The sequence below is a fragment of the Strix uralensis genome, chromosome Z (assembly GCF_047716275.1).
Source record: "Strix uralensis isolate ZFMK-TIS-50842 chromosome Z, bStrUra1, whole genome shotgun sequence".
NCBI classification, from domain to species: Eukaryota; Metazoa; Chordata; class Aves; order Strigiformes; family Strigidae; genus Strix; species Strix uralensis.
Window position 1 is genome coordinate 49,275,899 of NC_134012.1, and position 27,768 is coordinate 49,303,666.

The following is a 27,768-nucleotide window of genomic DNA, read 5'->3' on the forward strand; positions in this document are numbered from 1 at the left end:
TCTATTCAGAACAAGCCAGCCCACAGTAGCACACTCCCTGGCAGAGGAAGGACCCTCTCCCCTCTCACAGGCTCGAGCAAGGAGTGCTCACAGTGTTTCGGGCTAAGGCCCAGCGAGCAGAAGGCAGCTTTTCTGTCAGACAGAGCAGGGCAAAAGGATCTTGTACAGCAACTTCCTTGCAGTTTCTTGCTCCCGAGCCCCCTTCTTCAACTCCTTGTTCTTCTTCTGGTGACATGAAGGCAAAGCACGTCCTGGCCCTCTGAGCCCATGCTGCAGCCTGCTTCTCCCTAGAGCAACAGCAGGCACCTCCTTTGGGATTGCCCTCCAAAGCCATTTACACACAGAAATCAGCTGAGCAGTGTACTGTGGAAGCATAAGCTGCAGCGGACATGACTTAGAATCAGTTATTTTTTTGTCCATCATGACCAAATAAAACCAGCAATTCCTTCCTTTATAGTAATTCTCCTAAAGAGTCGCTCCCAATATCTGTCACGTTTTTATATCACGCGAGAACAGATGCAGTCAAAAGAACATTGACCCTAAAACGAGGACTCAGATCTACGCAAGCAGGCACGGGCAGCTCCCAGTTTCATTGAGTGTACACAGCAGCACTTGGTGGTGAAAGCAGAGTCACCGCGGACACCAAGGAGAAGTTTTAACACCAGCCTTTCTTTAGGGTTTGCTTTGCTTTGGTTTGGTTTTATCCCTTGAACATGAACTAGGAAAGTCTATCTACCAAGCAAAAGGGAGCTGAACCAAAGGGGGCTGAGCATCCAACAGCTGCATCCACTTTGAAGAGCTTTACGAATTCTCCAGCACTCTACCCCCTGGTTTCTGGTGACACAGCCTGAAGCAGTGTTTAAACAAATGATCCAGCTTAGCACCTGCCCCTGTTCTGAAGAACAGCAATCTCTTGCCTCACGACCTGTATTTTACATAGACTTGGGCCATAAACAAATGCAACAGATGGAGAAAAACTGAAGACTGACAGCAACTGAAACAGAACTATTACTTTCCCATCAACCAGTTAGAAATCTAGCTTGTGCACTGACATAACGGAACACAGGAACTAACAAAAAGAAGGCCTTCTGTTCAGAACAGATCAGTGTGTCTTCACAAGAAAGTGATTTCAACGACTTCAACTTAACAAAGTCAGCATTATCATTAGCAATGCACCTTTCCTGAAGAGGAAATCCTTGTCTTTTTCAACTGCCAACTGCAAGAGTGTGTCAACAAAACAAATAAACAAACAACCCACACCCCAAGAGCTCTCTTTGGGTTATAGATATATAGATACGACATGTCTTCATAGATCAGCTGCATCAATTTATACTTCAGGTCCCTCTCCTCTCCAGGAACCAGCTGGTGTTAGTGCCATAGATTTGAGTCTCACAAACCCACACCTGACAGGTCTTGCTTTACAACAGTTTTTAGCAGATGGAGACTTTGTGGTAGATCACAAAAGCGATTTTTAGATTCAATAGTAACTTCCTCTCCCAACAGAGGAAGTCAGTTACTGCCAGAGAAGTGCAGGCCAAAGCCAAAATCTCCAAAACGCAAAGAATGTTTAACAAAACATGAAGGGGTGCCTAGATAACACACATCCTGGTTTTTGTCTTTGTTATTCACTTCAAGGAGATGAGTCTGTCTAGAAACACTACAGCTCATTTTTAGAAAGACAAAGAACATGCTCCCTTCCATGAAGAATTTCTCCAATTGCCAATTCTTCCCCAGACTGTCGCTACACTGGGAAGTTGGTCTCCTCTTTCCAACTTCTATTGCTAAGCAGAGCCCAAAAACTACGAGCGAGCCTGAGCCCTTCTACAGGCAGCAGGGAATAAGTCAGCATAGCATTTTCCTGTGAAGAAAGTAAAGAACTGAACAACAGAAAAGGGAATACAAAAGCAAAAACATCAATAAGGGAAAAGAGAATAACCATTCCTTTTACTGATATATTCTTAATAATTAGCTGAGCACTTCTAAAGACAAAGAGCTTTGCTGCTTTTGGCACCAAAGTAAGGAAAAGTCTAAAGCACAGTCCTCCTGATGTGGGAAGATGTGTCCCCAAAAGAGACACAAGTTCGAATACAGAAACATCTCTACGTCTTGCTGGAAATTTGCACGCTAAGAATCACCAGCTCCTGCTTCAAGAGAACACACCAGCAGCTTCACTGGACGGTAGCAATTTCACCCCATACAAGAAGTCAGAACATGCACTATCCTTTCAGGATGCAGCACAGTCATTTCTAAGCCCTTTTTCTGCTTTGGTTAAGTCAAGATGGCACGTGCTCAGACACACAGCGAGGAGGCGCAAGGTAGCTAAGACATCAAAATGGAAATTACTCCCCATTCACACAGAGCCAACTTTGACTCAAGTCAGTCCTCCTCTTCTCTTCCCACAAAATTAGGAATACCCTTCTGCAGGAAGGCCAGACTTTGCAGCCATCCATGCAGACAAGCAAAGAACTACCGTGGGTCTGCTTTTGTGGTATTCAGGAAGTTGCAGAAGGCAGCTTAGGGATGCTTAATCACAGTATTTCATGACTGTTTCAGTACTGATCTACAGACATCAGCACACAATATACTAAAAGTCACGGTGCTTCTGATTTGGTATAATCCAACAGACCTCCAGATTTCTCTCCTGAGCATGTAAAGGTACAGCTCTCCGGGCATTGCTCGGTACCACAACCGCCAAATGACTCGACGAGCTTCTAAGCATCCAAACTGCTGCAAACACATTTATATGTACAGTAATGGATGAAATGTAGATGCATTCCACCTCTATACTTATGCACGCAAGCACTCACGAGTTAAAAGCCACTGTATGAGCTGGCCTACAGAGTGGGTAACAAAGGCAGTGATTCCCTTGCACACCTGAAAACCAGAAAAACACTCACCAAAATAAAATTAAGGCCACGCACTTCTCGTTTTATTTTTCTTTAAACTGTAACACGTACCAAGTAAGGCAGCCACATCACTCTTCCAGCATCATTCATACACACATATGCCCTGGAAGCTACCTGAAAGTACCTCATGTAATGGAAGTGTCTGGAAAGCGCAGCTTGAACTAGCTGAACTCAGTTACTGATCAGCTTACAGGTACAGAAAATATATGCCTGCAGCCTTTTAACAACAATGACTTACCACTGTTACGTTATTTCCATTTAGCAAAATCTGGTCCAGCTTTGTGATTCTTCGGCCCTCAAGTGGAATCTCACTGAGGCAGCGTTAGAGAAAGTGAGTACGAACACAGAAGCGGGGACAGCGAGCCCAGTTTTCATTACAGAACTGACCTAAGTCTCTCCATTAAGACAACAGTTGTTGCAACTACCAACTAAATTAGCCACACCGCAGCATAATCTTGATAGATTGACCAAAGAAAGCAAAGAAAGCTGCCCGGCAACTAGAAAGATCCATTGTACTTTTCTGCTCAGTACATAAAGGTATAGAGTCACCCTCTAAATCTTGGCAATTTCTTGAATACCACCAATACTCAAAAGAGGTTTCAAATAATAACACAGCATGACAAAGTAATAAATACTTATCCTTAAGTCTGCAAACTCTTTAAATCTTTGCCCAGGCCTCAAGCAAATGGTAATGCAAACAAACTGCTGCAAAGTTCAACACACAACCCGTGCAAAATTAAGCCTACAAATTAGGAAGCTGACTACAAGTAGAAATCATGCACCAGCTACTCTATGACATGGCTGTCCTGCATAGATCACCCTCTAGAGTTTAAGTCCAAGGTATAAACTATTCAGCTGGCAGGTATTCCTAAAATACAAAACCACTTTGCTTATAGATCTTACACAGTACTGTTCTTCAGGCCACCAAACATTAAACAGCAACAAGATGCAGAAATAACAATTAGAATTCTGCAATGCCTTCTAACACCACATCTGAAAATCCAGTTTCAAGGAAAATAAGGCCCAGAGTTTTAAAGGCAAAATGTTTGTTTTCATCTCATACTGAACAGTAACTTTATCTGTAAAATCAAAATATCAGAATAATACAACTGATCCCTACAAAAAGGTTCTAGTCAGTGCACTCAAACCTCTCAAAAGCAATGTGGGAATTAAGCCAAAGCATAAAGCCGACAGCCTTAAACATTCCCATCAAAGGAGACTGACAAAGCTATCAAATCCTAGAAGCATTCCAACAACTTATCCCTCTTCATCACAATAGGAATGCGTGAACCTGTGCATTTCCCCACGAGTTCTGTAAATAAACCGAAGGTACAAGAGACTCTTTTACAGAACGCACATTTTCCCAAACAAAAGCCCGAACGCTGCGATGGCAGAGCAGTAATTGCCACTGACACTGGTAAAAAACACAGAAACAAGGCGGGGGGGCGGGGGGAGACACACACCTGGTGTCAGGTTTATGGTACAGGATGTCCCACTGGGGCTCACGGATGGGTCAGCAGCAGAGGGTGTCACCAATTTCCAGAGCTGTGGTTGCCCTGACCAAGTATCAGACACAGCCACAAGCACCGTAGTAGCATAAAAGAGACAATCCCCGACCCAGAATAATCATGAACTGTGTTATCAGCATGAACTCAGATGAACACTCAGTTTTCGCCATGAACTACTTTATCCTTAAGGATCACAAAAATTGAGCAGACCAACTTCAGACAACAGGCCAAGGCTAGAAAGGGACACACTAAAACAGAGTCAGACAGATCCTGGCTGTAGTGATGGAATAAACAAGTCAGACAGAAGCATAATGCATCTGCCATTTACTTTCCAGAAATCCTCAACAACAGACAATTATTCCCCTAACCAAGCGCTTTTCTACACAATAACCTCTGCAGCCTGGGGCAATGCAGCCGTGCATTCGAGTACATGCACACCAAGTGTGTGCAGGCTTGCAGCTGAAACCTTCCCATACTTCTCTCTTCATTGCTGCTGAAACATTTTGACTCCCCAACCCTACACTCTGGTTCTGCAATAATTCCCCATACAGTCAAACCACAGTTTCAGGCACATCCCATTGCCTGCCCAGGATGGAATCCCCAGAGTGCGACTGTTCCCAATTCCATTTTTCCCGTAGGAAACAATGGGATAGAGAGGAATGTGTGCAGGCGCCTCAGCAATGCACACAGCTGAACCACACAGGAACAGCTGGTGTGATGTGGAAGACGGTGAGACAGAAGCGAGACCTCTGGGGTTGTCAGCTGCCAGTTCAACACCTGGCAATGACAGAAGTAATAGAGGAAATTCTAACTGCTTTTAATATACCAAGAAATAACTGCTACTTGCCTGAGCTTTAGAGTGGAAAATCCCTTTATAACACAATTAAACTTCATGATGTCCTGGTGACCCCGTGTGACCCATCTTCAAACAAATCACCATGCTGAAACCTCTCAGCTGCTTCTCCTGTGACACTGAACACCTGACAACTCTTTCACTGCCAGTGGTCCTGCTGCCTCTCCTGCTCCATCACATTTTCATCAACACCTTCAAATGCCTGCTGCTCACCATGGTCAGTGAAGGATGAAGGAAAACAGGACCATGACAACAGTAACCAGAGCAGGGTATTAAATAACTGACGGCAGAGCTCTGAAACAGAAGGGTCAGACAGCAAGGCATTACTGTGCACAAGCTTTCACAGTGCAGACGCAGTATAGACAGGGTAAGAATCTGCTCCCCAGCTCTGGAAAACCCAATCCCCTCAGCAGCAGCACTACTGACACCTGCAAGCTTCCTTCCTTAAGTTCTAAGGACAGAGGAGCATCACCTGGATCCAGATGCAGCCCACCTCTGACTACTGCCATTCTGAGGTGTTGCATTTTTCATATCGATCAGCAAGAACTTAGAAAGCAAGATTTCAGTTAACTGTCCTAAAACCTAAATCCCCAACAGGACTTGCCTCAAAAGGTCGATCAGAGACGAGCCGGCTCCATCTGCTGCATGGCCTCCCCTGACCACCACACACAAAGCTCAAGACCTCCCCAGCCTGTCCCAGCCAGCGCCCCAGGAAGGTGTTGTCAGACCTCTCCGCTCCCCTGACAGCCCCCCGGCCAGCTCCCCGGCACAGGGCACACGCCGGCTGCAGGCCGCCAGCCAGCCTTAGGGACAGGGAGTCACTCCAGGAAAACTCACGTTTTCCCCAAAGACCAGGTTCTGCTCCGAGCCCGAGCTACCGCCGCGAGCCCACAGCACCCTGCCTCTCCGCAGCACCCGAGGGGTGCAAACCCCGACCCGGAGCAGACACCAGTCCTGTCCCACCTGCTTCACACGGCATCCCTGCAGCCACAGGCACCTCCTGAAAGGGGGGAACCTGCGAGAGCAGTTTTTAAATGTGTTTCCACGAAGACCAGGCAATTACAGAAAACAGATTTGACAGGGAGAAAACCAGGGAAAAGGAGGAGGAGGAAACTGGTCTGCCTGGCTACATGAAATCGGGGTGAGAACAAGCAGAGATGCAGGGCACAGCAGAACTGAACAGGAGCTTGAAAGCGACGGGAAGGAAAAACAGGCAAGATGAACTATACAGGTGTTCTGGACAGGAGCCTGGTTTTGTTTAAATCTTGATTAATTCTTCCTTATCAGTTATTCTGATGATTAATTCTATTTTCACATGGGCATTTTGTCAACATTTAAGAAGATGCACAGGAGACCCCAGGAGGAGCCCCAACACTCACCTAGGAACGAGGTGACGATCTGCAGACCGACAGCACATCAGGCGGGACAAGCTTGCAAAGAAGAACGATGGCAACCAGTTACATCACGTTTACAGCAATCCACAGCTACATGCAGCGAAAAGCGACTATTTTATGCAGAGCTGGCGCAGAGCAGAGAGCTGGAGATGAAGGAGCAGCTGACGGGGGAGGCTGAAGCAGTGCCACCCACGGCAGGAGCTCTGCCGGCTGTTTGCAGTCTCAGAGCAAGTGTTGCTGCCGGATTTCACAACCAGAAGCACTTCCAGGATCCCAGCACACAGAAACTTGTCCTTTAATTACTTTTCAATTACTTCTTGTACCTTCATTGTGTGAGACTTCTGCTCTGCCTGCAGATGTCAAGAGATTCTTTTCTGAAAGCAGAGCAGGGTCGTTCCAACTTGAAACAAACAGGATTTGTCTTTTGGAAAAGGTGCAAATTAGAAGCTCAGCACAGAAACTGAACTTTGTCCAGAAAGCCAGAGGAGCAGCGGGGCTCTGCAAAGGGGCTGGGCTCCAGCACACCCCCATGCTCACCCCCCCACATCGCTCCCAGCACCCCCGACCTGGGAAAAACTGTCCCACAGCCAGAAGGCAAGAGCCCGCCTGGGCCAGCTCTCGCCCTCGGGCTTAATGCCGGTTTCTGATCAGCACCTCTTGGCTCTGGTGACTGGCACCCTCTGAAGCACCACTCTGAGGTGTTCATCAGATTGAACCCACCCAACCCAAATCACCACAGACAGCAGAAAATATTAAATGCGTCACCTCCTTCACACTTGAAGTAAAAATAAAGAGCTAAAATTCACTTTCCCTGGGGTAACCTGACAGATAAACCCCGCAGACACAACAGACCCTTACAGACAGCAAAGACCCACCAAGTTCAAGGTAAAAGGACAAGCACAGACACACATCAGAACATCTGAACAGCCCGAACTGTGACAACAAAACTTTTTTTAAAAAAAATCAGAACCATGAAAAAGTTCGTGTTTTTAGAACAAAGCTTCCCCTTCCCCAGGGATCCCACCACCCCCTCCAGGGAAACCGGCCCCAGCCCCTGCACTCACCCACTGCTAGGCCGGAGCCACCACCACTGGTGCTGGTGCTGGTGCTGGTGCTGGTGCTGCTGGTGCTGGTGCTGGTGCCACCTTTGCAGGAGAAAAATTCATTCAGCCATCCAGAACAAAGCGAGTGTTTTAAAAGGAGGAATTCCCACTTGCTGGGTGATCCAAACTCTCTTCCTGGAACATCCCTCAGTGCAGACCACAGAGAGCTGGAGGACCTCCTGCCTAGGCCGCCTCACTGCAGACCATAGGCCCTCGCAGACTGTCAGCAGGAAGTAGGCCCTGTGGGGGCCAGGGGACCCCCGGGGGGGCTCCAGCACGTTGTCCCCCCCCAGCACCTGCCCACACTCCTGCCTGTGCCGTGAGTGGGGGATTTGGGAGCTGGGGGGATTCTTGGGGGGGTGTTATTGGGGTTCTGTGGGAGTTGTGGGAGTTATTGGTATCCTGAGGGGGTTATTTGGGTCCTAGAGGGAGTGTAATGGAGTCGGGGGGTGGGGGGTGTCCTGGAGGGGTTTGGGAGGGTTATTGGGGTCCTCGGGGGGGGTCTTGAGGGAGATATTGGTGTCCGAGGTGGGGGGATTGGGGACATCCTGGAGGGGGTTCTGGGGGAGGTACTGGGGTCCTGGGGGTGTTTTGAGGGAGGTATTGGTGGAGGGTCTTGGTGCTTGGGGGGTGTTATTGGGGTCATGGGGGAGTTCAGGGGGTTATTAGTGTCTGGGGGTGGGAAGGGGGGGGGGGAGTGTCTAATGATCGTCTCCTGGGGGTGGTTTCTGGGGGAGATATTGGGGTCCTGGGAGACAGTAATGGGGTGCAAGAAGGGTCCAGTGGGGGCTGCTGGGGTACTGGGAGGGATCTTGTGGGGGATAAACACCCCCATAACATTTCAAAACACCTCTTATATCCCCCATATCCCCCCAAACCACCCCATATCCCACCAAATCACCCCCAAACCCCCCATATCTCCCCAAATCACCCCAAAACACCCCATATCCCCTAAATCAACCCCAAAACCTCCCCATAAGCCCTCAAACCCCCCATATCCACCCAACCCCCCCAAAACCCCCCATATCTCCCCTATATCCCCACAAATCATCTCAAAACCTGCCATTACACCCCAAAACCCCCATATCCTTCTAAAGTCCCCCTTATATCCCCCATATCCCCCCAAACCCCCAAATATCCCAGCAAATCACCCCCCAAAAACCCCATATCCCCCAAACCACCCCCACATCCCCCAAAACCACCATAACTCCCCAATTAAACCTAAAACACCCCCATATTCTCCCATATCCCCCATATGTTCCCAAAACCACCTGTATCTCAACAAATCACCCCAAAATTCCCCATATCCCCTAAATCACCCCCAAAACCTCCCCGTATACCCCAAACCCCCCCAAATCCCTCCTAAATCCCCCATATCTCCCCATATCCCCACAAATCACCTCAAAACCTGCCCATATCCCTCCAAACCCCCATATATACCCCAAATCACCCCCCCATCCCCTCAAACCACCATACCCCCCAAATCACTCCCCAAACCCTCATATCCCCTCAAAACACCACATCCCCCCAAACCACCCCAAAAACCCCCATATACCCTAAATCACCCCCAAAACCTCCCCATATGCCCCCAAGCCCCCCATATCATCCCAAATCAGCCCATGTACCCCAAATCACCCCAAAACTTCCCCAAACACCCCCGTGGCCAACCTCCACTCCAGTGACCCCCACACACACCAGGGTACCCCCCGGACACCTGGGTTCCCTCAGAGTGGGGCTGGGGACTCCCCAGGTGCCTGGTTCCTCCCAAGACACCCCTCTCTGTCACTCTGTGTGTGTGTGTGTGTGTCCCAGGCACCATTATATTATTATTATAATTATTATAATATTATTGTATTATTATATTGGATGAGAAAAGGGGCTTCTGTGTTCATGGAGGTGCTGGGAATGCCGCAGCACGTCCTGGAAACATGAAGGAACGAAGGTCATTGGAACTAGGCGTCAGCATGGAGTCAGCAGGAGAAACCCTGCTGGCCCCACCTAATAACCTTCTGTGGTGAAATCACTGGCTGGGGAGACGAGAGGAGTGCGGTGGCCACTGTCCACCCAGACGTGAGGAAGGCTTTCCGCAGCGTCTGCCAGAATAGCCCCGTGGAGACGCTGAAGCAGCGTGGGCTGGCTGAGGAGAGGGGGAGGTGGGTAGAAAGTGGCTGACCAGCCAAGGCCAGAGGGTGGTGAGCAGCGGCACCAAGTGCAGCTGGAGCCCGGGAGCCAGCGGGGAAGCCCAAGGCAAGAGGCATTGCCAGCAGGTGGAGGGAGGAGGGGTCCTTCCCTCTGCTCCGTCCTGCGCTGGGCTCCCCAGGGCAAGAGAGGCGGGGCCATGCTAGAGAGGCGGGGCCATGCTGGAGAGAACGCCCAGCCTGTGGCCCCTCCCACTGTCCGTTGGGCTTGGGCTGTCAATCAGTTGGAGCCAACAGCCCCCAGCGCCGGCAGCACGGAGCTGTGCTGGCACAGAGCGGCACTGGGAGGAGGCAGGGTCTGGCCGAGCAGCGCTGACCAGGCTCCGGCAACCCGCTTCCCATCCTCGCTGTCACCGGCTGGGCCGCATCCTTGGTGCACAGCGAGGGTCCTCCTGTCCCGGGCAGGATGGGCCAGGCCAACGGCTGCTGCGGCTCCAGGTGGGCTCCCCCCGTGGCTCGGGGACAGGGGGGCACGGCCGGTCCCCGCAGCAGCGGCCTTTCTGATGCCCGCCGTGCTCTGCTCCGCAGGGACGCTCTCGCCGATGCAGAGCCGGTGCTGAGCGCAGACGTGCAGCTGACCCGGGGCTGCAAGAGGAGCGAGAGGCGCCTTCTCCTCCTCCAGGAGGAACTGGTGGTCACCAAGCTGCGGTAAGACCCTCCGACCGAGCTGCCCTTGCCCCATCCCTGGCCCCGGCTCAAGGGCTGGGACACCCTGGCCCCCGGCCCCAGGACCTGTGTGCTGGATGCACCAATGCCCATCCCAAGGGCAGGAGGGGAGCAGGGCTCTGCCCGGGGGGGCACCCCAAGGAGGCCACCTCCAGCTCACTGCCTGCCTCTGCTCTCTGCAGAGGTGGCACCACCCTGCGCCCACAGCTCCGCCTGGCCCTGGACCAGCTGTGGGTGCTGAGTGACGGGAAGGAGGCGGCGTGGGAGGAAGAGGTGGAGGGTGTCGGCAGCCGCGAGGAGAGGAGCTCCCTCATCTTCCTCTGGCCCAGGGGCTCCTGCACTGCCACTTTCGGGTGAGTCGTGGTGCCACGTCCCACGGCCGGGCAGGAGAGGTTCCTGTGAAGGGCCTCTGCCCTCCGTGCAGAGCCTGGGCAGGGAGCGGGCAGCACGCCGGCAGGGAGGGATGGGGGGCATTTCTGCGTCCTGCATCCCCTGGTCACCTTTTGATCCCCAGAAGGGAAGGACCAAAGCAGGTGCTGTGGCAGGACAGAGGGAGCCAGGGCTTGGGCAGCAGCTCTGTCCCGCCCCATGGCGCTTCGTCCTGCCCCTGTGTCCTTCCCCAGGGGGCAGGGCTGTGCAGGCATCCGCCTCTGCCCACGGGCTGGGGGGCAGCGGGGCCTGACGCTGTTTCTCCTCTTGCTGCAGCTCCCAGGCGCTGAAGGAGCTGTGGGTGCATACATTGCTGGGGTAAGCTGGGGGGTGCTGCAGGCACAGCCAGATGGGGGAACACAGCTCCCCAGCTGGGGAGAGGTGCCCCCGCGGCTGTGGGCAGCTCTCGGGGAGAGCTGCCTGATGAGAGAGAAGAGGCGGCTTGGGGCTCACCCAGCTCTGTCCCTTCCCGGTGCACAGGATACCTGACGCAGCCAAGAAGCCCCGAGTGACCCTTGTCCCGTCACTCAAGCTCCTGGAGAAGCTGAGCCGCCGCCATGCCGTGAGTGTCTGTCTGGCCTGGGCACTGTCCCCAGCACTGCTCCTCCAGCTGAGCAGCACAGGCATCACTGCTCACCTTCTGCCGCTGCTTCTCTCTTGCCAGTGGAGGCCGTTCAGCACCAGGAGCCTGGAGAGGCTGGTGGAGCACCAGTCAGAGGTGAGAACGGCTGCCTTTCCCCTCTGGCTGTGCTGGGGTGCAGGGATGGGCGTGCAGTGGGGTGAGCTTGCGAGGGAGGGAGGGAGGGAGGGTCCCCTGGTGCAATTCAGGGAGTGGGGAGGGTTGAGGAGCCACCAGGAATGCTGGCATATCCTTGCTGGTGGCACTGGGAGAAAACCTGCCACACGGGTCAGAGAGCCCAGGAGGGCAGAGGGTCCCCACTCCGCGGTGCTCAGGCTGCTGGTGCCGGGTTCTTGCAGGCTGATCTCAAGCAAGGGCCTCCAACGGTCCCGTCGAGCAGTGAAGGGGGACTTTGCTGCTCACCAGGTGAGTTTGGGAAAGAAAGGACCCTCCTGCAAGCAGCTGGGCTGTGCTCACTTGTCCCTTGAGTGTCCCCATCCAGGTTGGGCAGCCCAAGGGAGGACATCAGCCAGAGAAGGAAGGACAGCGCTGGGCAGCGGCCGATGGACGTGGCTCTGCAGGGACACGCAGCCTCTGGTGCTGCCCACAGCCTGGAGGAGGACAGGGCCAGGACTGGGCCAGGCTGTCCCAGGCTCTCAGGAACCCCCAAGCCGGAGCTGTTGAGCTGGAGCCGTGGTTCCAGCTGCCGGCTCCCTGCCTGTCCTGCCACACCGCTCAGCACCATGCTGCAGGCAGGGCAGGGCAGGCTCCGGGAGCGCTGGCCTAGTGGCATCCACTGATGGGCCCTTGCTCTCTTTTCCTTTGCAGCAGGAGGGATCAGCAGCAGAAGCAGCAGCAGCAGCAGGAGGAGGAGGTGGAGGGGGCTGCCCTGGCCCTTCGCTCTGCGGCCGAGCCCGGCCTCTGTCCCGGCACCAGGGCAGGCGGGCTCCGGCTGCAGCAGGGCGCTCTTTGGGCAGCCCCTGGCAGCCCTCTGCGAGGATGGCACACTGCCCCGGCCCATCCAGGTCAGCCAGCCTGTCCAGGGGGTCCCCAGCCCTCCCTCCGCAGGCTCCGGAGGGGCAGCAGGTGTCCCCAGGAGCTCCGGGGATGGGGCACTGGGCTCTTCACCCCCAGCACGGAGCCAGCTCTGGGGCAGTGCTCTGGCCACCGCCGCTGGAAGGTGGCTCCTCAGCCACGCAACTGTCCTCCTGCCTCTCCTGCAGGAGCTGCTGGCTGTGCTGAAGCAGGAAGGACCAGCGACCGAGGGGATATTCCGCAGAGCCGCCGGTGGGACAGAGCTTCGGGAGCTGCGGGAGGCCTTGGACTGCGGCGCAGACGTCGACCTGGGAAGCCAGCCCGCGCTGCTGCTGGCCGCCATCCTGAAGGTGAGCGCTTCTGCCCTGTGGCTGGAGGAGCTCCTGGCTGGCCCTGAGTGTTCAAATGCTCACTTGGAGCCCTGGGCCTTGCAGGACTTCCTCCGGAGCATCCCCTGCAAGCTCCTTGTGACTGACCTCTACGAGGACTGGATGGCGGCGATGCAGACGGCCAGCAGGGAGGAGAAGATCAGGGAGCTGAGAGCGTAAGTGTGGGCAGCAGCCTGCCTGTTGAGCAGGAGCCCTGACCGCTGGCCCAGAGCACCTGGAAAGCTGCGCTGGCTCCCACCAGCCTCGGGCGAGTCTGGGGAACGCTGTGGGCAACATCTGCTTTATTAGCGCCGTGTTCCTGTTCCCCCAGGGTGGCCGAGAAGTTGCCTGCAGCCAACCTCCTCCTCCTGAAGCGGCTGCTGTCCCTCCTCCAGCACATCGGCCACCACGCAGCCACCAGCAGGATGGGCTGCAGCAACCTGGCTGTCTGCGTTGGGCCAAACCTGCTGAGCCCAGCCCACGCAGACCTGCTCCCGCTGGAGGCCATGCTGGAGGTGACCCACAAGGTACACGTCCCCACCTGCCGGGGCAGCCTTCCCGGCCCACCAGCGCTTGGCTGCGCAGAGAGCTCTGCAGGCCTCCTCCCGCCAGCAAATGCTGTCGGGGTGGCTGCCTGGAGGAGCAGCCCCACAGCCACAGGCTCTGGGCAGGAGCAGGGGGCAAGGGTGGGAAAGGCTGCTTGGTCCCTTGTCAGGCAGGGGGATTGAGACCCACGGTTTGATGTGTGCAGGTGAACGTGCTGGTGGAGTTTCTCGTGGAGAACTGCAGGGATCTCTTTGAGGAGGAAGCGGGCAGCCTTTCCAGCCGGGCAGACAAGGAGCTGCCAGTCCCCCTGGAGAGATTCAGAGGTGAGATGGGGGACTGAGGGTTGGCACCGGCTGGGGCTTGGGACACCAGAAACCTCCGTGTTGCTTCTGACAGGGCTGGGCATCGAGTGTTGTCCTCTCAGCCCCGCTTGTCCTGTGGCCTCTCTTGCCACTGCTCTCCAAACATGAACGTCTTCCTCTGCAGGATGAGCTGAAGCCTGCAGACAGGGCATCGGAGGGCTGACCACAGAAGTGTAGGGCTTCGGATGGGGGTTGCTTTAGCTCTGTTTGCTTCCAAGAAGTCACCATGTTGCACATGCTTTTGCTTTCTAGACCTGAGTTTGGAAGAGAAAAGTGTCCCTGCAGGCAAAGTGGACACCGAGCACCGAGCAGAAGCTTTGCCGCATGCACCCCCCTCTCTGCTCGGTGTCCTCACGGAAGATGGGGGAGATACGGCGGTGGAGTCTGAAGTGGGAGAGGTACGTCAGCTCCCTAAACACGGTGACAGCGTGTCTGGGGTAGGAGGGGAGTCACTGCTGTGCCTCTGCCTGGCAGTAGAGCTGGTGTGGGTTTGGGTTATTCCTCCACCCCTTGGGATGATACATAGCAAGGGAAATTGGCAAGGTTGTGTCTCAAATGCACTCGGCAGGTGCTTAATCAAACCAAAGGCCCACAAAATGACTACAAAGAGGCAGAGGGGAGCAGCTGTCAACTTCAGGGGGGTTTTGCTCAGGCCCTACTTCATCAGAGCTTCCTCAGGTCTATTTGGGGGTCAGCAGGGGGACTGTGTGAACTGTGGCTGATGCAAACCAGCCCAAGGCATCTCCTCTGGAGATCTCAGGTACCAATTTAGCAAAGAGTCACTTACCACTCCAGGTCACCCCTTGCCACATGCCAACCGTGACATTTCTGGTTTAGGCACTGCCAGCTTTGCCTCGAGCCACCCCTGAGAGCATGGCAGACTCCCTGGGGCGCCCAGAACAACTGGCCAGGTTTCCAGAGGAAAGAAGGTAAAATGAGCTTGCTTTGGTTAAAATCAGAACTGACTCCAGTGGGTCGTGGCTTTCCCTGTCTAATCCCACTGTGGGATGGAAAGATTTGCAGGCTCTGCCCACGACGAGGAGAAGAAGAGGAGCCGGAAGAGAAGAGAAGCCTGGGGAGAAGAGAGCGAAAGCTGCGTGGAAAAGAAGAGGAGGAAGAGAGAAGGTGCTTCTGGCGACGGACCAGCGAAAAGACGCAGGAAGGCGCAGCAGGTCGGGCAGCCCAGGTGCGTGCCGGGCTCTCTGCCCAACTTTCACACCTCTCCACACTCCTCTGCGTCAGCCCAACGCGCTGGCGAGGGACAGCGAGGGACGGTGCTGCGCGGGGTCTGGAAATAACTCCCTGGCAGGGCCCAGGGGCTCCCGGCCGAGCCCTGCGGCGTGGCACAGGGGCACTGCGCGTCTCTGCGCGCGCTCGGGGCTCGAAGGGCATTGCCCGGGGGACGAGGCGCCAGAGCCACCCCGTAGCCAGCGCCAGCAACAGCTCTCTGCTCTGGGCCGTCAGCAATTCCTCACACACGGTGTTCCCCGGAGAGGGCAGCACAACCCTGCCTCTTCCTGCCGCCAGGGACTCACCAGAGCTTTCTGACTCTCTCCTTGCAGGTGCCGATTCATTGTCACCGCCTGATCCGCTGACTTTGGGGCCCCCAGCATTGCTGTTTGCAATAAAAAGTTGTTTTCTCTCTTGTGACGGAGTCTGCCACAAGACATTCTGGAGTGGGGGCTGTTGTTCTGTGATGGATCCTGGGGGAGGAGTTTGGGCTGGTCCCTTCTCCCAGCACCCTTCCCAGTGGCCGTCAGGGCTGAGTCGAGGTGCTGTAGGAGGGAAACCCAAGCCCAGAGTCACGCAGGAGGGTGGAGGTTGGACGGAGCCTGTCCAGTTCGTCTGGTCCAAGCTGGGCTCAAGCACGCTCAGCTCGAGCAGGCTGCCCAGCACCACGTCCTGGGGAGTTTGGGGTTTCTCCCAGGAGCAGCGCCACAAGCTCAGGGTGAGGGCGAGACGTAGGCAGGGCACAGTGGCCAGGAAGGGCTGAAGGTCCTTATGGGGCCACCATCCCCGGCAGCTCGCTGTCCCCCGGGGCCCTCATCCCTGCACACGGATTGTCGGGCGGTTTCCTCAGAGCCCCCGAACTCATGGCAATGGTACAAACCAAACATCCCCTCTGGGCGGTAGAAACCCTCCCCTCAAACGCTGCACCCACTCCTGGGTTGGAGTCCTGCAGCTGCGCCTGGGGGGTTTCCTCCAACACAATTTTCCTCTGCACAGGGAAATACTAAACGCTCCCAAAGTAAGGAGCTGGTCGGGGGTTTCTGGTGGGTGAAGGGGGCACCCGTAGCGCTGGGTCTCCCCGCCAGCCCCAGGGGGTACAAATACCTTTTAGATGGCCCGCAGGCACGGTACTGAGCAAGACCTCAGCTTGCCTTTGAGTTTTTAAATCAATAAACAAGTAAATAAACAAATAAAAAATGCTGTAAATAGCCTAAAACAAAGCTTCAGATGGAGAAGACAGCCATGCTGGGGCACGCCGGGGCAGCCTGGTTTGCTGACAAGGCAGCTGGAGGCTCACAGCCCCCCCAGCCCCACTCCCCGATCCCCTGAAGGCTCACAGCCCCCCCCAAATATTTCTGTAGGACCTACACCCCCCCCCCCCATTGACACTGACTCCACCCCACACCTTCACTGCAAGGTTCTTTATTCCCTTAGGACACCCCCGCCCCCCCCCGACAGAAAACCCCCCAAAATACACCAAAAATAAAAGGGGGGTGGGACTTCCACAAGCCACGCCCCCCCCCCCCCTCCTCCCCCCCGCCCGGCAGGTTTAAGGCACTTGTTGGGTGGGGGAAGAGCAACCCACCGGGCTTGGGGGAGGACGGGGAAGTGAGGGGCTGGCGGGGGTGACCGGCAGAGATGGGGGGGTCGCTGGGGGGGGGGTGGTCACTTTGGGGGCCAGGGCGGGAGGGGTACACCACCACGCACAGACGCTGCCCAAGGTGCATCAGGGCGGCTGCGGGAGAAGAGGGGGCGGAAAGGGGGGGGGCTGTGACCCCAAAGTGCACTACAGCTGCCCCCAAACTGCGCCCTCACAGTGCTCCCCACAGACCTTAGCACCCCCAAATCACCCCAGACAACCTCCATATCACCACAACCCCCCCATATCCCCTCAAATCACCCCAAAATTTCCCTATAGCCCCCCATATCCCCATATTACCCCAAAACCTCCCATATCCCACCATATCACCCCAAAACAGCCCATAACCCCCCAAATCACCCCAAAACACCCCCATATCCCCTCAAACCCCCCATATCACCCCCAAACCAACTATACCCCCAAACCTCCTCTATATCCCCCAAATCATCCCTAAACCCCCCCATATCCCCTAAATCACTCCCAAAACCTCCCCATATCCCCCCAAACACCCCATATGCCCCCAAACCCTCCCAAACCCTTACATATCTCCCCAAATCCCCACAAATCACCTCAAAACCTCCCCATATCACCCCCAAAACCCCATATCCCTCCAAATACCCCTTATATCCTCCATATCCCCCAAACACCCATATCCCACCAAATCACCCCAAACCTGTCATATTCCCCCAAATCACCCCAAAACTTCCCCATATACGCCCATATCCCCCCAAATCCCCCCCAACCCCCCATATCTCCCCAAACCCCACAAATCACCTCAAAACCTCCCCATATCACCCCCAAACCCCCATATCCTTCCAAAATACCCTTATATACCCCATATCCCCCCAAAACCCCCCTGATCCCCCCAAATCACCCCCACATTTCCCCCCCAAACACCCCCATATTCCAGAAAATCACATTAAACCCCCCCATAGACCCTCAAATCACACCCCCATATCCCACAAAACCCCCCCATATCAGAGAGACCACAGAGAGCTGGAGCAATACCCAGATAACATGGAATAAGCCTTATTTATCCTGTACAAACCTTTAGAGCGAATAATAACAGGAGAACTTTGGAAAAAATCTCCAGTTTTTCGTAGTGTTCCATCTTTCTTTTTAGCTGACTTCTTACTTGAAGTAGATTCTTGCTTTCTTAAGGGGTATACGTTTCTAAACAACTTTGTAGAAGACATCTGTACAGAAATACAAGATCATTGTTTAAGTTGAAAAACTGACTTATCTTCAAGTTTAATTCCATTTTATTTGACTTCAATGTTATTTTCAAGCTGACATTTTGAGCTTTGCTACTGATACCTCTGTTCATTATACTAATGATACTGCCACAGCAAGCAATGTAGACAACCTTATTTTATACCCAAAAGAAAAAAAATTATCAGAGTTTCACAGAATACATTTAAGGGCACGAGTAAGATAGGAAACAAATAGTTTCTTTTACAAAAAAGTAGATTCAAAGTTTTAGAGTATTTCATTAGACCAGCTGTTCTAGTTATAAAACAGAAGGAAACTGATGGTGAAAATAAGTCTTCTGTCCACCCTTTGAGCCTGCCCAGGTTACTACTAAGGCCTAAAATCATATTTTTATAATTGTCATGCATACAGATGACACAAACCTTAGTTCTACCTCAAAAGGAATTGCCTATAACATGACATATGCTAAGAGTATGTTCAGACTAGTCTTCGTAACTACTCAGCATGCAACATCCTTCCCTGTGAATCCCTGTACGCTGCAGCTAGTACACGTTCTTGGCAAATACAGACTGACTCTCTTTGGTTAGCTTAGAAAGTTTAGCAGGAAGACAACGTAAGTGTTTAAGAATCCTATCAAAATACATAGATAAGGATAAGATACTGCTGCGTAAGAATGTTTGCTCCTTTCACGAGTCCACCTATACAGAAAAGGTGGACTCGTGAAAGGAGAAACTAACTTCAAAATTGAACATAACCAAACTATTGTCTTGTTGCTTGTAGAAGGTGAATTAGTCATAGCAGGTTTTGCATTTTTCTTGTTCTCACTTTTCACAAAATCCTAAGAAAATAAATATGACAAATTTTAACTAGGATTCTTCTGGAAAGAACAATTATCTGTATTAGAGAAGCAGCCACTGTTTAAATGCTATGACTAACAGTAGGGAGGCATTGACTAATACTGGATAGAGGTAACTATTCAAATGTGAATGAAACGCTAAACAAACTTGTGGAAGGGAACTAGAAATGCCTGTAGTCAAACCATTCTGACATTTACTATTTTCTTCTCTCCATTATTTCCTATACTTTTGTCTTTAAGAGATTTGACAAGCCAACACACAAATTGAAATTAATAAACCTAAGTGTAAATTCAGATTTATGGTGACAAGTATGAAAGCCAGGTTGGTAGCACAGTGCCTGCTTAAGCTGTCTTGTAATGACATCTTCTATCTGGTGAAGTGGTGCCAAGAGAGTTCAGATAACCCACAGCCATACCAGCTGGTAACAGCATCAGAAAATGGAAAGAGGGTTTTGTTCTTTAATTAGAAGGGAGTCTCTGCAAAAGATTTGGTTTTGTTTGTTTCTAAAAAACCAAGGGGGTTTTGTTTTATTTTTTTAAAAAATTTGACACGAGCAGTATGTGGTTATGTTAGCACTACAGGTTTCCCCTCAGTCCTTAGTTTTAGTTTTAACAGTGCTTTTCAGTTTTAGGAAATTTAAATACCAAATTGTGTCTTCAGTAGACTTGTAACAGTTAAAGTTACTGAATCACTTTATAATCTATCTCTGTTTGGCATATGTAACATGAAGATAAATATTTAAGAGTAACATTCAGGTGAATAAAACAGCAATAAGATACTTTTAAAATTAGTTCCATGTTATTGAAAAATTACTTAGCTAAATGTTCTCCCATCGGGGTATGAACATCTACACTATGAGAGGATTTATAAACGGATCAGTACAACAGTCTTCTCAAAACATGGGTGACTACGTTAGATGAACTATATCCATCTGTAGATAAGTGCAGTACTTTTTCAGTGCCTTCAGAAGGATGATTATTTTTACACTTACTTTTCCAGCAGCCTAAGAGAATACTACTCTCAAAGAAAATTGGTTCAAGACATAGGAAGTTTAAATCAACTCTGGACATTATTCCAGAATGAAGTGTTCAATTCCAGATGAATTAACTTACACAGCTTTTAACAGTTACTTTTGCAATCCAAATTTAACAAAGTGAGTTTATCGAAGTACTGTTGAACACTAATCACTGAAGTGGCCATTTCCCTTAACTATTTTACTAAGAGATTAAAAAAACATCACAATGCTAGAAAAGCATCAGACACTTCACTCCCCAGCTGAGACAAACTCACTCAAAGCGTCACTTACCACTTATGCAAATGATCCACAGGTCACCTCCCTTATACCCCCCCCGTCAGCTGCAGAAGTCCTTACAAGTGCAGAGATTCATAAGCCCCACAAGTAAGATTACAGGTATGTAAGTACCACCACAATGAGGTGTCAGGGTTTCAGAGCCTCTGTAAGTGTTGTAGAGATAGCTGTGCTCATGCTAGTACTGATTGTGGTGGTTTAGCCCCTGCCGGGGTCTGAGACCACGCGGCCGCTGCCCCTCCCACACAAGGGGAGTGAAATACAAAGCCCCGGGGCTGAGATAAAGAGAAGTTTAATACAACAGTGCAACAACAACAAAACAAACAACAACAACAACAATAACAGTAACAGTGATAACAATGAACAGAGCAAGATATGTACCAATACAGCAGTGGGAACAGAGCGATGGCATAACACACGTGTTAACGGACTCTCTCCCGCTGGCGCCAGGATGTGACGTCAGCATGGTATATGAATAACCCAGCTAGAGCTTCCCCCCCACTGCTGGGGAAACTTAACCCTATCCTGGCTAAACCAGGACAATGACAAATTCTGCATTTTGTATGTCAAACTGTATAAGCAGATGGCATAAACATACTGCATACCTACACAACTAACTGCATTCTTGTAACTACAGCACCTGGCCACTAACCCACCTCTTTTGACACAGCAGAAAGCAGCATGGGTTGCACGAGCTGGCACTGAACACGCTGCAGACATTTGTATTTCAGTTTAAGAATGCTATGTGGCAGCTGAACTTAAATCCTTAGACAACGGACACAAATCAAAACACACACAATTATGTGGAAGTGTTGAGTCACAATGCAAAATAAGTATAGCTTACAAGTAAGGGGGAAAGAAAGAGCAAAAAATGTCAGGCTGTAAGATAAAACAGAAGTCGTTCATGTTTACTGTCTGGTTTTGGTTCGGGAGGTTTTGGGGGTTTGGTTTTGTGTGTGTGCGTGTGCATGTTGTTTAATTACCCATCAGGAGTTAATAGCATAGCTCTGTTCTTCTCTGTCCTGTTCTAACTTTATAACCACCTGATGTTTTCTGAACAAAATGACTGTTTTCGCACAAAGAATGCAAATCTCATGATTTAAGTAAGTGTGCAAGAGTTCATTCACATTCTGTATGCTACAAGGAGCCAGCAGACCAAAAGCACAGCCAGAATCAGTCTGAAGCACTCAATGGGAGGAATGCAAAAGCGTGAGATCTGACTTCCAAATGAAATACATTATTGTTACTTATGAAACATTTCCAACAGCAGCACAATGGCTGCCATGTCAAAACATTAAGGCACCATCCCTGCCCTAAAGGGTTTCTACTCTAAAAATACAAAATGCACCGCAGGTAGAGCCAGAGATTACTACAAACCAAGCAAACAGACAAAAGGATGCGTAGGCATATCTTCATAACCGTTTACTTGTTGTATTTGCATGTAATATTTAAACTAGCTTCCAAATGCACCTCAGGAGCATTTAGTTAACTAATCTCTTTTGCACTGAAGACAACACTTAATCCTGAAGGGTGTACTGACTTGTCATTTGCATCCCAACACCAACAAAGCCTTGAAATGTTACCAACCTCATCTAATAAGTTCTATCCACATGAATACTATAAACAACTGAAGGACATTCTGCACTTGACTCAACTCAGAACAGAAACTCAATATGATTCAACGCATGCAAGATTTTATGCGGGGCATAAGCCGTATATAGGAGGAAATAAAATCCTAGATAGCTCTGTAATATGTGATGGTCTATCTCTGCTTTAGGATATACAGATACTCAGAAGTTTGTTGATTTTTAAGAGTCAGAAGGAGCCACTGAGATCAGGAAGTCTAAGCTACCACATGAGATATATCCCAAGTCTTCAGTCTGAAGCCCAATAGCTGTGATAATTTGAACACATCTCAAAGCATTCATTCATTCTACATTGTTCAATCATTCTGAGACCTTTCAACAGAAAATGACACTTTATAATAAAAACATGTTGTTTTACTTGCACAAAGAGACCATGGACTCCCTAGAAAGGAAGAAACAGCTATTGACTGGGAGAAAGGTTGATCCTTCATAAGGAGAAAGGCAACTGTTCAAAGCAGCTGAGGGGGTAGGAGAGGAAAAGAAAATAACCCTTCACACTGCTTTCACAACACAAAGGTGGGAAGAACTTAAGAGGAAAATAGAGGAAAGAAAAGAATATAATAACAGGATCCCTCTGCAAAAGCATTTAAAATGCCTACTCCTTAGTAGTGCCATTGTGGCCCAGTGGCAGCATCACTGGCTGTAGCCCACAGGCCGTGTGCTGGAGACCCACACAGCACTCGAAGCCACTGCAACCCACTCCGATACAGCAACCCACTCCTCCACGTGCTGCGTGGCACACTCCTGGGGTCCTGCTGGAAGGTTTTATGAAGAAGGAGGTAAACTCCAGTGTCTCACCCAACACCCTTTCTCTTCACAGAAGGGATTAGAAGTGCCAGGCCCCTGCATCTGTAAGCAGCAGAGTATATTGCTCTCCAAAATGTCAACAGTGAAGACTGGACAACAGAATCATAGGGCACATCAGGAGGATTGTGCTCTGCTATGGAACTTTTCTTGCATGTCCAGCAGAGTAGAATAATTTTCGCTCTCATAGCTTTGAATGTTATACGTTCATATTAAAGCACAAGAGTTTGCCTCTACACTCCTCAGATCACTAGATCTGAAAACGAATTGTGACTATATTACAGGTGAGAAAATTAAACCCTCAGAAGTTAAGTTGGTCAGTTCAAGCCCCAGGGCGAGTCATTAACAAATGCATACCAGGCACAGGACTCCTGACTTGCAGTACCTCTCTAAATCCAGTATCACGATTATCCTCAAATTGGTATGACGGGGCCATTATACATAATAATTCACGTGCTCAATACCATACGCAGCAACCAGTTTATTCTCGGTGAAGACTTCATGTTATTTCTGAGCCATGGGAGACAAGCGGAGCAGCAGCAGCAGCAGGACCACCACCACAAATTTCAGTGATGTTTGCAGTATGCAATAACTTCTGCACTGATGCAGGGCTGAGCTACAGAGATGACTGCAAAAAATTTGGACATAAATTGGTATTTGCACACAAATTGGTGGCAAAGAGGAACAAGTACAATCTCCACCAGACTGTAACCCAGTAACCTGCAGAACAGAAGGTTATCGAGTGCTACATGCAAAATGGCCGAAAGCTTCACACCTAACGTGGAGGCTGCCAAAGTTAAATTTTGATTGCCAAAGCTGTTAAAGAACTCTGATGGGCAACAGATGGCTTGTGCAACTAAATGTAGAGAAATGTAAGAGGCCAGCAAAAAAGTCTGTTGAAAGTACTACCCTCAAAGGTCACACTGTGGCACACAGATCAGAGAAAAGAGCTGAAGGGTTAGAGTAGGCAGAACATTAAATCTTTCAGCACAACGCTTGGAAGCAGCAACAAAAAGCAAACAGTTCTGCAAAGTATAAATAAAGGGTACTGAAGCAAGTCAAAGGACATTATTCTTCCACTGCATAAAAGGTCTGATGAGACCACATGTAGAGTACCATACTCTGTTCTAGCTGCCTTATTTTTAAAGCCAATGCCTTGGGTGTAAATCATCAGCTGAGACAACACATGTGTACAGACAAGCCTTGATATTTAGGCTGTGTTTTGCTGATTAGGGATACCAATTACACTCAGACACCAGAGTGAAAAGAGCAGGCATATTTACTAGAAATAACTAAATAATATAACAGAACAATATAGAAAACATACAGTAAGAAAAGACAAAGTAGCGTGCTTAAACAAATAGGAAAATACAGAGTAATGCATCAAATCATTACTACAAGAGAGAGAGAAAAGCGATTAAGAAAGATCCATCACCACTTGCATACTTTACCATCATCCAGATCCGAAGTCGCTGGGGAGCCCCGGTTACAGCGAGGGTTTGGAGAACCTTTCCCTGCAAGTGGGAAATCCTACGCGGTGCGTCCACCCGTAGGTGAGGCTTCCAAAGTCGCTGTGAGCGGGCCCAGCCTTATATACCTGAAATCAGTAAGCCAGAATAGCTGGAACCTTTGTTTTAAGCGGAAATATCTGGTTTTCATCTCACATTAGGTTCCCCCCCAGAGCCTGGCCAGGGCTTAAGGAAGAAGCTAAGGGAGTTTCCCTGCTGGTCTAGTTAGTTTATGAGCAAGGTCACAAGGCCAGACAACTGTTTCTGTGGCCTTGTTATCTTGCTCACACATAAAGAAATATAAGGATACATTCAACATAGACATGTTTTATGATGTTTAAGCTACATCTTCTATGCATATTTCACTAATGACTACACACGGAGTTAGCAGTTTCAGTTCAGGGCCTGTTGCTCAGGCTTCAGTATTCCCACCTTTTACATCAGAATAGTTGGTTTGCTATAACTTAGTATAATTCCTATTAGCACAATGGTTATCAGTTATAAAATGTACAGGATTCATCTATAGGTCAACTCTGGCTTGGGCTTATTGTTCAAGCCTTAGCACTTCAGGCTGTAAGTTCTTTTTAGTCAGGATAGTGCTTTTGTGCAGCATCTGTCACAACACAGAGCTACCACTAGAGCTTTTAATATTTCATAATACTGTAGCGCCTAAAGTCTTAAGCTTCGCTAAATATTTTGTGACTAAGTATTTAGTGACAAAACCAGTAGCTATTATTGGCATCCTTTGATGTCTAATATTAAATTTAAAGCTAAGAAATTTGGTGTTTATACAAAAGCTTCACACTTTTGAAAGTTATAGGACTGCTGATGACTGCATATGTCACAGCCTGTTTGTCTTTTTCTTTTATTAACTGTAGCAGTTTGAAACACAAGGAAGACACTTCTGTATGTAAATAAGCAAGTGTTTACAGTGCTCAAGCTGTAATCTTATGATTGGCTTTTCAACAGACCATTCTCTCCTAACAGGGCCAACCATTCAAGAACCCTGGATGGGTTCCTAGGATAGAGAATTTTAAGAAATGTTTGTTAGACTTCGAGACATAAAAGATAGAGGTTCATTCACTTACGGGTACCTGTACACAAACATATTTGAGCAAGATTTCAAGCTTCTCAGTAATTAAAGGAATTGGTGATAAATCCCAACACACTCAGAATAAGTAAGACGTGTTATATTCCTTTCAACACAGGTTCTGTAAGTTTTCAGTTAGATCTGCATTTCTCTCAGACACATCAAGTAATTTACCATCTAACGCTTTTCAACTGAAAAGCCTCCAAATCACTTTACGAACGCAGCATCACTAAGAACTAAGCACTCTGGAACCGCTGGATCAAGCTCCTGCTCTGACACCACACAATATTTAAAAGCCACATGCAACATCAAGGTTTTAAAAGACCTGGGCTTCCCAAGTCACAAGGAACTTGACCTGAACCAAGAAAGGATGAAAAGCTCAGTGCCTCTGTGAAGGTCAAGCTGTTAAGTAGACCTCTACAGAACACTAACTGACATTGAGAAAGTAACTTTTTAAAAAGTAAATCCAGGCACGCATATAATCAGGAACAAAGGTACTACATTTGTTACAAGAAAGGCTCAATACTTGCTGATGTACAAATTGCTTGTTCCCATACTCTCAGCTGAACTTGCATCTTCAACCTAAGCGTGACTTAGAGCACCATCAAAAAAATAAGGCCAACATAGATAAACCCAATACTTTAAGAATTCAGTACTGTGGATTTCAAAGCATAGAAAAAAAAAATAACATCATAAAACCCCATAAACTCCAGATTAAAAACCAAAAAAGTCACCTGTTGATAATTATAAAAGAGACAATTAGGCCTTTCAAGGCAAAACTGCTGGGGGCAGGAATGGCTATTCACAAATAATGTTCTGGGTTAGAGGCTATTTATTGACTTTAGGACCACAGTAAAGCCATTAATAAAACAAGATCACAAAAAAAGCTTAAAATACTTCATGTTCTGAAGAGCTTAAGGGAAACAAACAGCCCATATGTTTAAAAATATGTTTAAGTAATATGCATGAGATTTTTTGCCCATGAAAGACACCAGCCTGGAAGCTGAAGTCACCAATTTATGCCCAGAACAGGTGCAGACTTCTGACACGCTGCGTCCTTCCCCACAAACAGGGCTCAATTCGGACCTGAAAAAACTAATGCTAGCCACAGAAAGCTAAAAGTCACATCCGTGACCTTGTAAGTCCCTTTCCCTCCTATTAAGATTGGCACCATCAGCTGTGGTGATGATCTCAGGAACATAGATGCACTCTTCCTTTGAGAATATCACCAAGACCTGGCAAATTCCTTCTACAGACTCGGAACAACATAGCCGACACAGGAAAAAAATTCTACTTTTCTAAAGTATGTTTATGGGACACAGACATCTTCAAAATCATCTCTACCTCTTACACAAAACCACCAGCTGGGAAATTCACAGGAGCTCAAAAATATTTTTGAATATTTTTCCTGGGAAAAACAGGAGGCAGAGATGGGAAATCTGCCACTCGAAGGAAGCACATTTGAAATTATCTGTTCTGACTGGAACTCTGTGTACTTCTTGGAAACATGGGAAGGGGAGATTCTAAGCACTATCTGCATGCAGGACAGAATTTGCTTATCTTTCTTGACTGTGGTTTCAGCACTGCTGCATTGCTTTATGTCATGGAACTTCACAAGAACATGATTTGATATAAATCTCAGGGCAGTTTTAAAAGCCTTTAAAATACCAATCTGGATACTACATCAAACCAAGTTCTTACACCATTGCCTTTGATCCTGAAGAAAACATATAAACATAACAAAATAATATGAAAGTTATAGCCACCTCCTGAAGATCTGGCTCAAACTGCCACAGCTGCACTGATTCCAATGAAGTGAGGACATTTTATATCAGCTGGGGACTTGGCCTGACAAAGGTGAAGCACTCAGCAGCATGCCAAATTGAGTGCGTGTGCATTTAAGCTCATTTTACTTGCCACTAAAGCCTTCGTGCTTTAAAATATACCTCTGAAAAACAGTACAGAGCTGTAATTCTTGCAGAAATGCAGACAATTAATTTCTCATCTGGCTGAGAAAGCACTACAAAAATAAGACCCAAACCTATATTCACTTAACTTTTCAGGAAGTTTCCGCTAACTTTTGACAGATCTTCATTAGTCAAAATACTATGACTACCTGTTTGGGAGACCTGAGATAGGTTCCTAACAGCAGAAACAAGCCACAGCCCAGTCTGAAACAACTGTTAAATGTTCAACTGCTCAGGCCATAAGCTAAAATCCTTCTTATTCCTGCACTAAGTATCATTTGACCCCTCGCCACAACTGGTCAAATCTTTTTTACACGTCAGGAAAAGAGGAAGAGTCAACACAAAGAGAGAGTTATTTCAGATGACCCAGGCAGACAACTTCAGTGGAGTGAGAGCAGTCAGTGCTAAAAGTTAATATCATAACGATTCGTGTGGAATTCAGCTCCCTGGAGCAGGCTCCAAAGTCCATGAGCAGCCTTCCAAAATGCCACCGCGCCAGCTTTACTTACGCCTAGCCAT

General features: G+C 49.4%; 1 pseudogene; it reads right to left on the reverse strand.

Moving 5' to 3' along the window:
- Nucleotides 1-1,327: 1,327 nt before the first annotated feature.
- On the reverse strand, nt 1,328-27,768 carry LOC141938262 (U6 snRNA-associated Sm-like protein LSm5; annotated as a pseudogene).